The following is an 11,403-nucleotide window of genomic DNA, read 5'->3' as shown; positions in this document are numbered from 1 at the left end:
CCTGATGAAAAATTGGGACCGCCTAAAATAATTTTTTACTAAGAAATTGAATGGTACCACCTTGCTCAGCTCGTCGTCCTGATTCTGATGGGCTAGGTCACCTATAAGCGCCCCGGAAGATCTCAGACTTTTTTTTTATTTTTTTTTTGGACTCCTTCCTGATCAATACTGCAGTCGCCAAATCCTCAAAATGTCAATGCCGCCAAAAGTCCTGCTTAAATTATATCCAGGTACAGGAACCCTTCACAACTACTCCGATCTGGTGGATCTGAGAGATCTGAATGGTGGGACAACTGCTGTTGCTGATCTGATGGAGCTGCGGGACTGATGTCTGCTGCTGCTGCACTTGCTGATCTGGAATAAATGATGTGTGATCCCCCAATAGAAAGGGAACTATGGTCTTGAGGAGTGTCAGGTGCTACAAATCGCAATATACATAAGGGTCTGACAGTAGTACTCGGCCCAATGTTTCAGGGCTCTAACTAAGGAGGATCGACCGTACCCTTAGCCGTACAACACGACTACCCTATCGTACGGGCGAGTAATCTCTCCGAGTGCTGTTCTCGGTGTACTGTAGCCACAAGACGGCCGAAGGTTTTTCTATGGCGAGGTTTCAAGGGAGCTAGGGGGCTTCCTATATACCCAGAGGGTATGTGGAAGATAGTCCGTGCGCGGTTCTGTCTAATGCGCTACTACTCGAAGGGGTACCCACAGGGGTTACAAGGGAGTCCAACAGACGTGACCACCTCTTGTATTTCCTGCGTGCATGCCTCCCCAAATCCGCAGGTTTATGCGCTTAACGACAGATCCCGTGGTTTAAATACGCCGGAACACGTCTCTAGCCAAAAGAATTTCGCTAAAAATTGGAGATCCCACCAAGCCCTGGAAAGTGCTTTGATACCACTTGTTATGCTCTTAACCTGCAAAGTAATACCCAAACACAGAATATGCGAAGAAAAGATACCCAGAACATAGAATATGCGAAGAAAAGATACCCAGAACACAGAATAGCAATGATTTTATTATTCAGAGAGAAATGTTCACAGGCCTCTTCGAGGGGGCAACCTCCAATAGAGCAGAGCTCGATTACAAAAACAAGACACGATACTCCTCGCAAGGAGTCTCTATCCTTTATATATGACTCATACATGCAATACCACGGGCCAATACCGTGGGTTTTATTAATTCCATCTATCTAATACTACCGCCCATTTGCAACTAACTGTGGTCCCGTCATTAATTGCGGGTTAACCACTTACAAATATTAATATGGGCTTTATTGACTCTTGACTATGACGTAATCCCATGACATAAATAAGGGGGTTAGGGTGGGACCCTAACAAAGGAAGAAAGAGAGGTGGGGGGAGAGAGGGAGAGAGATGGGGGAAGACGGAGAGGGGGAGGTGGGAGAGAGGAATGAAGAGAGAGAGGAGGGGGGAGAGAGAGAAAGCTGAAGTTGGAGGCGGGGAGAGGAGTGATAAGAGAGTGATATGTTTTTGTATGATTAGTTTTGCTATGTAATAACAATTACAGATTTATAAACATGTGCTTGCTTCTTGTTTTTTGTGCTGCGTTTTCCTTAGTTGTTGGTGCTTACAAACATGTAAATTTCCTTAAGTTAAACAAGACATTAATGAGAAAAATAGCTTCAAAAATGAATAATGAACAACAAACATGTATAATGCATCAAACTATCAAAGAGACACATTAACACAATGTTTTGATGAAGGAGTTCACCCCTCCTAGGCTACATCTCCTTGGTCCAACTTCCATGGTTTGGGCCTTTGTATCAGCTCAATGTGGAAAAAATGCTATTTACAAATCTCTATGGCTCTTGATACCTACACCACTGTGTTCAAAAGGTTCAAATTAGCCAAAAAGACTTCTTTCTGATCTCAATTTGGTCGAAAATTGAGCAAGTTATGCTTCATTCATTTTTTCCTAGGAAACCTCCGCTAAATCTGGAGAGACTCTAGTTAAGTCTACCAAAACTGGTAGTTTCCGCCTAATTTGGCATGCCGCCAAATCCGTCGCCAACTTAATCTGATTTTTAAGCGTGATTAATTAATGTTTAAACGGATTTAGTTTAAGCAAAAATGGGATTAGCACTAAGCGCTTCCACTAGTTGGCCCTTGGACGCATGGTTGAGGTCATATGGGGTGGGGGTTGGCCCGTAGGGCTGGCTCCCACCACCCCGCCATCAGCATCAAACCATGGAATAAATGAATGGCATTGCGGCCTCCATACAAGCGTGTTGTCTATGGCTTAATGGTAATGCACAGGAATTAGGAGGGGGAGGTCACGGTTCAAACCCGCCCTCCCCCCATCACATTGTTTTTCCATTTAAATATACGCAACCCCATAGTTTGAAACCTTGGTTTAATGTGCCATTTGAAATATATAACATATATGCCTTCAGACTTTGGTTTAATTTAAATCCCCATAGTTTGAAACCTTGGTTTAATGCACCATTTGAAATATATAACATATATGCCTTTCGACTTTGGTTTAATTTAAATGTGGATTTAATAATTGATCCACCTTGGAGCCAACTAGGAAGTTTCCTTTTCACACAACCACACTGGCAAATCCGGAGGTGACACTTGTCATAGCCCCATTGGATGAAATCTGAAGAAGATTCCCTTTGCTGATTGGACTGTCATGTCATCGTTCTATTCCTTTATGCAAATTTTTTCGCTGTTTAGGAAAATGAACATCAAGAATTTTCTTCTTCATCCGGACTCCATTTTCAACGAAACAAATTGCGTTGCGATCGTCTTGACGAGACGGCCATAACCATACATTTTTCGAGCCAATCTGAGAACTCTGAATTTTGAGTTAAATACTAAGCACCTGATTAGGGAGCAATGGAGAGAGAGTGAAGGAGGATTTTGAGCTAAATACTGAGCACCTGATCAAGGAGCGATGGAGAGAGAGTGAAGGAGGATTTTGAGCTAAATACTGAGCACCTGATCAGGGAGCGATGGAGAGAGAGTGAAGGAGGATTTTGAGCTAAACACTGAGCACCTGATCAGGGAGCGATGGAGAGAGAGTGAAGGAGGATCTTGAGCTAAATACTGAGCACCTGATCAGGGAGCAATGGAGAGAGAGAGTGAAGGAGAGAAGGAGGGAAGAGAGAGAGGAGAGAAGGGGAATAGAGAGAGAGAACTAGAAAGAGACACATAGATACAAATATAGATATTATATAGTATTGTATAACCAACCTAGATCCGACCAAATCTCTCGAGGTGCAAACATTTCCTCAAGTTTTGCACTCGAAAAAGAGATTTAAGTCATAGTCAACCCTAATATTAAATGGAAAAATTATCTATCCGCTTGAGAGATATTGCCATCAAAATTGTGCAAAGCTCAATCAATTTTGAAAATACCATAAAATAATTTATATTACTTACGAGTGACTCCCATCCCATCCTTAACTTCTCCACAAAAATATTATCTTAAAAGAATTTTAAGATATCATTAGACTTTTTTTCTTGACCCTTTTCCATGGCATATCCCTTTATTTCTATAACAAGTTTTATAAATGTATGAGAAATTTAAGAGCATGGACTTTTTGCACAAACCGGTTGGAAAATTGCCCAAGCCAAAACGCAAGGAGTTTGTTGACAAGATGTTTAATAACGAAAAATAATACATATAAGGTGATGCGCAAATAAACTGTTAGAAGAAATGATATCTTATACGTTGAGAATTCAATCTCAAGGACGAGTATAGTTACTATAAGAAATTCTTCCAAATTCAGAGGATTCCAGGGTGAATGTTTCCATATTCAGAAATTATTCAACTTCAAGGACAACCAACTTTATGAGTCTGGGTATGAATGACGTAAATAATTTCTAACAGTGATGAATGCTGAGCATGTGGAATGGTTTGCAAATGGCTTCTGCCAATAACCCGGTAGGCTGGTAGCGTTGTCTCTGAGCATCGAAGTTGTTAGCGCGTCGGGAAGCTGAAAAGGTTAGTACTATTACTATTCATTATTAGAGTGTTTACATGTTCCAAACAAGAGATTACAATAGAGAAATTGAAATTGAATTGAACTATTTCGTGAAACCTCTAAATAAAGTAGCACACTGTCTCTCTAAGAATTGGGTGATGGTTGCGGGTGGTATATGAGGTTGATGGTGTGCACCCCATTAATTGCCTGTTCTTCTTCAATTCAGTCTTCTCTCTGCAGTCTTCTCCACCGCAAATGATTGCAAATTCACCTATTGTGTTACCCCACGACTTTATCATCTCATTATAGGGCAAAATGTGGATGTGTAATCCGAACTTTCAGCAAACCAGGATGATGAGGAGAAGCATTCAATTCCATGGCGTCTGATTCACCTGCAACCTCTAAGACTTGTGGGGTACTCCTTGTTTTCCATGGCAACATTTGTTAGAACCCCACTGCAGAGCGTGTATTTCGTGATGCTTTGCAAAAAATGGGGGTTTGGTATCCGAATGACTTCAACGTTCAAAATGGATTGATTTGGAACTATTGACTACCATGAGGGCGATCTTGCAAATCCCAGGATGGAGAATGTAGCCAGGAATCAATGTATGAATTATGCTCACATGATTTAGATAAAATGCCTGGCTGAGATATGGTTTCCTGGTTTGTGATGATTCCTGGATCACCTACAGATGGGAAAATAGAGGATGCATCCAAACTGTTTGCTGAAATGCATGAACGAAATATTGTTTCGTGGGATACAATGGGGGAAGATATGCCCAATGATGTGGAATAGATAAAACATGCTATTTGCTTGATGATGTGCCAGAATGAAATTCCTTTTCATAGACTACCATGATTGCAAGATATTGTGACAATGTGAGAACAAAGGAAACCATTCAATTGTTTGAAAAAAATGCCCGAACAAATTGTTGTTTCCTTGATTCCAATAAAGAGGGCATATTCATAATAGACCTGAAGGGAAAGTACTAAATCTATTTACTCGAATGAATCTGGAAGGCATGAATCCAAACCAATAAACCTTCACCGACCTCAACGTATGTGCCAGACATGGGATCTCTGTCAGCAGGAGAGGAGTTATTTTGATGCATGGGATCTTTGTCAGTAGGAGAGGAGTTATTTTAATGCATGATATATATAGTGCATACCACAAATGTTAAACAGAGAGTAAATTATATATTTTACAACAAGAAAACGAGTGCCATTGTTCATATGCTGTCCTAGATGGACACCATATTTGCAAATCTCAAATCCCTGGATTCCACCTTCAGTGGATCAGGTACGATGGACTGTATTTTTAGAGTTGGTTATAACTGATTTTAAAGTAAATTCCAGTAGAGTAAAATGACCTATATTCTGCACTTCTCTTACTGAACATTTTTTTTAACTTAGATGTCTATGAGGATCACCCAGAGCTTGTATCGTAAAGGACTGTGTTGTCTGTAGTTGATCATTTGTAGATGGCCCTAATTCTCTTCAAACCCATGCAACACCTGCAAAGATGTCTTGCTACAGGCATGTTAAATTCTCAGTCATAGGAAATGAAAATTGTATTCCTGCATAATTTCTGGATTTTTAAGGGTCCCTTCAATCGAATGTTGATTTTTCCATTTTGATAGATTGGTAGAGACTTGTAGAGTCATTATCCTTTTTTGCCTATGATGAGAGAACCTGTTTGGATAGTTCACAACACGGGACACTTCATGGTGCTGAGGATAGTGAACCTTTCAGCAGGGATTTGTAATGAGAATTGCTCCTTTTTCGGCCTTAACCATTCAACTCAATGGGATGAACCAAGAAGTGGGGCACCCGAGCATAAAAATTGTATGCAACCAGAGATCCTTGATTTAAGAAGCAAAATGTTTAGTGGTGAAATCCTTTTACACCTTGGCAGTCTGGTTCACTTTAAATAAAAAGCTATACTTGTTCAAGACTTACATGGAATCTCCCAAATGAGATGGGTAACCTGTCATCTCTTTTCAAGTTGGTAATCTATAGTAATAATCAATGTTTTAAGACTCCGACTCCGACTCCGACTCCGAAACGGTAATGACTCGGCCGGCTCGATTTCAATGACTTTAAATATTTTTTTATTTTATTAAAGAACATAATTTTAAATATTTTAAACATAATTTTAAAGATTTTCATTCATGTTTCCAAACACACAGCATTATAATATAGATGGAAGACAACATATGATCAAAGTAGGCTCATGAACCAATCCACTATATCAAAATGGTACCCAATGGCAATACATAGTCAACTGTCATACATGATCAAAGACTCAAAACAAAATACAAATAACCAAGGAGGCTAGAAATGGCCTCTACAACAAAAGTAAACTGTGATGGTGACCAGACTGCAATACTAGTACTACTGGCTAGTAGCTACTGCCAGAGGAGCCAAGATCATCTCGACCAATCTCTCGATCATCATCATCAGAGTCAGACAAGGGGCCCCATGGCTCCTCCTCGTCATCATCATCGTCTCCAACTGCAACTGTAGAAGTGGTACCAGTACCACTAGCAGGCTGTGCAACAGATGCAAGCTGAGATAGAGTAGATATGCGGCTGCGCTTCTGTCGTGGCTGAGCAGAGGAAGCACCTACAACTGGAGTCCTTGCTGGCTGTGAGACTGAGGCTGGTGGATTGGGATCTGCATTCAACTAAACAGGCTGAAGTTGAACAGCATGTTCAAGTTCAACTGATGTCTCCATATCTAAATCTACATCAAGATCCTCATCAGGATCAAACTCTGGTGGACGACTCTCCACTACCCAATCTGATGTTGGATCAATGTCTTCCAACACAATGGGATCTGAATCAGGTCTTTTGTTCAACAATTGGTTTCCTCTGAGCCGAAGGTTGTATTGGACAAAAACTAGATCATTCAACCGTTTTTGATCCAAACGGTTTCTCTTCTTTGTGTGAATCCTCTCAAAGACAGACCAATTGCGCTCACACCCAGATGCACTGCAAGTTTGACTCAAAATACGAATTGCAAACCTTTGCAATTCAGAGCACTGGCCACCAAAGGCCTCCCACCATTGTGCTGCAAAAAACATAGGAGTGTAATGAATTATGAGTTAGATGAAGGCTGAAGCTCAACAAAATTACAAATTATATCTAACTTTCAAATTATAAATGATTTAAAAAACTTTAATAAAAAAAGTAAAACCATTAAGAAATTGAAAATTGAAATTTTTGTTTACCTGGCTCATCTGCTTCTCTTGCAATCTTTGCTAGGTTCTTCCCAAAGGTACCTGTTGCATTGCTGAAGGATGTGACCTGTTGATGTATCTCCAGCTGATCAGACTCCGATGGGATCATGCGTTCAATGCAATCAACCAGTCCATCTCTGACCTCCCCCCTCAAAGCTCCTGACTCCTTAGCTTTATAATGATACCGTGGGTTCAAAAAATACCCAGCTGCATGTATAGGGCGATGGAGTTGATTGTTCCATCTTTCATCAATGATTGCCCAAATGGGCCCATACTTTGCCACTCTATCCTTGTATGCTGTCTTTATTTGCTCCTTTGCTTGATCCATAGCCTCATAAATGAAGCCCATAGCCAACCTTTCCCCATCCACCAACCGCAACACCTTAACTAGTGGCTCAGCAAGCTTCACAATCTCTGCTGCCTTTCTCCAAAAAGTTTCTTCATGGACTTTCCTTTTCAATTCTTTGCCTTCTGGTTTGTTAGACCAATTGCTTTGATATTGATTCCATTCATCACTGGAAAACATCTTTTGCAAGTTTCTATGTTGGGAAAGCATAGATTGCAATGTCAAAAAATGTGTAGCAAATCTAGTGATGGCAGGCCTAATAATATCCTTGCCTCCAGTGTGTTTCCTCATGAGACTCAAAACCAGTGTATGATTGTAGATAAATTTTGTTATGCTTTTGGCATGATCTACAGTGTTTTTGACCCAATCTAATTTTCCAATATCCTCAAGCATGAGGTCTATGCAATGTGCAGCACATGGGGTCCAAAAGATGGTCTTGTGTTTTTCCTCTAACAGTTTACCAGCAAGAACATAGTTAGAGGCATTATCTGTGATGATTTGAACAACATTAGCCACCCCCACCTCCTGAACAACCTGATCCAATAGCTGAAACAAAAAGTGGCCATCTTTTACCTTATCAGATGCATCAACTGATTTTAAAAACATGGTTCCATGTGGGCAGAAGACAAGAAAGTTTATGATGGTACGGTTTCTTTGATCAGTCCATCCATTTGACATGATGGTACACCCTGTTCTTGCCCATGAGTCCCTGAACTCTTGCAAATACTCATTAATGGATTGAATTTCTTTCTTCAAACGAAACCCCCTTAGCTCTTGCATAGTAGGGCCTTTGAAGCCTTTTCCAGCAGCATGTATGGCATCAAACATAGGCTCATAATATGGTGAACGAGCAGCATTAAAGGGGATATCAGCATCATACCACCATCTAGCTATGTAGTCACAAGAAGTCTCCCTCAATTCTTTATTCCAATGGTCATCTAAAGTGGGCTGAATTTGACCTTTACTAACTTCAGGACCATGTGCATCTGATGGAGAGGAGGGAGTGAAATAACTTTTGATAGTCACATCACCCTTTTTCAAATTCATTCTACCCTTTCCCTTATCTTGAACAGAACCAAAAGAGGGAGGAATATAACGGAAAGGGTTGGATGCCTCAGTTTGAGGGATAGAGGAAGAACCCTCAAAATCATAGTGGGGGTTGGTAGCCATCATTTTTTGTATCTCCCTCTTCCTCCCAATTTCAGCATGTATCTCTTTTTGCCTAGCCTTATCTTCTTTAAATTTCTCAAAGTTGGCCAACAAATTCTTTCTAATCTCCCCAATTTATGGTGAGGTACATGGGGTAATTTGGCCTCTAATCCCTGCCAAGTGTTGTTTCAGCCTATTAATGCCCCCAGGACCTTCCTAAATTTTCCTATGGCAAAATTTGCAATGCATTTGACTATCAACCATTTCAACATATGCCCAAGCAGGATCTTTTGCTCTAGGTGCCATTTTTTGACTAGGAAAACAATCTGAAAATGAAAAAAAAAAATTTGATTCAATGTTCATTTATTTGACAAAAAACACTCTCTAAGCTTTCTTGATATGCACCTAAAATTTACTAAGCAAAAACAGATTTATAGAGGTGGAAAAAAATACCTCCAGGCACAAACTGCCTCCTCAAGCTTGCTCCAAGAATCAGCTCCTCAATGCTGCTCCAAATGGCTGCCCAAGAAGCTCCTCACTCCAGCTACAATGCTCCTCCAAGACTCCTCACTGCTGCTCCAAAACAAGCTCAAGAACTGCTCACTAATTCTCAAAGAAGACTCTCACTCAAATGCATAAGACTGCTGTGAGTGAATGAGAGCATTTGGGTGTCTTAAATAGGGTTTGGGAGGGGGAAATGGACCCCAAAAACATTTAGCAAATTACTATAACACTTTGGAATCCATAAACTGCATTAAACATTTGAAAAAATACCAAAAAAGTGAATTTTTTTTGTGTTTTTACGCTGCCCAGCCGTCCCCTTGTGACTCGGCCGAGTCATATCGGACCCGGCCGGGTTGACCGAGTCACACATGACTCGGCCGAGTCATGTGTGACTCGGTCAACCGGACCGGTTACTTGGCCGGGTCAGTCTTGAGGCTATTGAAACGGTTCGACTCGGCCATTTCGGTTTCGAAACGACCGGTTTGTAAAACATTGGTAATAATATTCCCAATGTAATGTTCTCAGCGTAATGTACCTTACTAGGATTTTACCTATCATTCATTAAGATATTCCTAAGTCTTTCAATCTACCTTTTACAACACCTTAATTGCTTAAGCCTAGATCCATCTTAACCCCATATCTATCAAGCGTCGAGATGGATCCAATCTCTCGAGGTGAAAACCTCTTTTTTGAGTGCAAAACTTCAAGAAATGTTTGCACCTCGAGACATTTGATCCCTCTCGACAATTGATAGATTCGGGGTTAAGAGGGATCTAGGGTGGTTATATAATACCATATAATATCTATATTTGTATCTGTGTCTCTTTCTTATTCGCTCTCTCTATCTCACACCCAAATATGCATACACTCTCTCCATATCTATATATATTTCTCACCATCCCTATTCCTCTTGGCCTCTCTCTCTTCCCTCCCACTCTCTCTCCATCGCTCCCTTGTCACTCCCTCTCTCTCTCCACCTTTCTCCCTTTATGTCTTTTTTTTCTTCCCTCTCTCTCCCCCTCCAACTCCATCTCTCTTGATTTCTCCCTCTCCATTTCTCTCCCACCTCCCTCTATCTCTCCCCCCATCGCTCTCTCTCTCTCTCTCTCCCCCTTCTCTCCCTATCTATCTCCCCTCATCTTATCTCTCTTCCCTCCTATCCTATATCCCTCACTCTCTCTCCATCTCTCCCTTGTCACTGCCCCCCTCTCTCTTTCTTCCCTCCAGTTTTGTCACTATCTGCCCCCCCACCCCCCTTTCTTCCCTTTACTTTGCGTGTTGTCATCCCTTGGATCCTTAGTTAAGATGGATCTATGTTGATTCTTACTAATACTATTTATATTATATAAATTTCATATCTTTAGATATAAAAGTATTCTTATTTTTAATTTTATGAAAAGCTTAATTTAATTTCTATGGGAATATTTTAGTAGTGGTGAGGATAGAGAGTTTATATATATCTCAAAAGTAATTATAACATTTTCCCTTTAAGCTTCAATTAAAAAAATGTTAAAAAATGAAATTAAATAAATTATTTTTATTTTGAAATAAGTTATGGTTTTTGGGCATGTGGTATTGATAATTCATGGTATTGTAAAAAAACCTATTTGCAAGTTATTAATATCCATGGTAAAGTGAGGGTGAATATCAATGGTTAAGAATCTTGTCATATTGTTAAAAAATATTTTGATTGTGAAATAAGTTATGTTTTTTTGGGTATGTGGTATTGATAAGCCATGGTATTGGTCCATGGTATTGCAACAAAGCCTAGTTTTTACAAGTTAATGAGATTCACGATAAAGTGGGGGTGAATATCCATGGTCAAGAATCTTGTGATATTGCTATAAAATATTTTGGTTGTGAAATAAGTTATGGTTTTTGGCCATGCTATATTAATAAGCCATGGTATTGGCCCATGGTATTGTAACAAAGCCTATTCACAAGTTAATAACAAAATCAAAATATAAGAAATTTATTTTATTATTTCGACCTTTTATTATTAATTAAGGCAACATTTAAATGTTTGCACTCATCCTTGATACCAATTTTAAATTTTATTTTATTTTATTTTTAAATTAAGTTGACATTTAAAATTGTTTACACCTACACATTTACTCTATACTAATGTTAACTTATCTAATAAATCCATTTAAATTAAATTTGATTAATTATTTAATATATCTATTTACATTAAAATTGATTAAT

The 11,403-nt window shown here is 39.6% G+C and overlaps 1 long non-coding RNA gene across 1 annotated transcript; it reads left to right on the top strand.

The window, feature by feature from the left end:
• The first annotated feature begins 3,610 nt into the window (after positions 1-3,610).
• Positions 3,611-4,585, top strand: LOC149156756 (uncharacterized). Its single transcript, XR_016263482.1, has 2 exons — positions 3,611-3,978; positions 4,185-4,585. It is a non-coding gene; the product is annotated as an uncharacterized LOC149156756 (long non-coding RNA).
• Positions 4,586-11,403: the final 6,818 nt, after the last annotated feature.

The sequence above is a fragment of the Pinus tabuliformis genome, chromosome 9 (genome assembly GCF_031772625.1).
Source record: "Pinus tabuliformis cultivar Carrire ecotype Pingquan chromosome 9, CPIR1, whole genome shotgun sequence".
NCBI classification, from domain to species: Eukaryota; Viridiplantae; Streptophyta; class Pinopsida; order Pinales; family Pinaceae; genus Pinus; species Pinus tabuliformis.
This window is presented reverse-complemented; position numbering and strand designations above follow the sequence as displayed.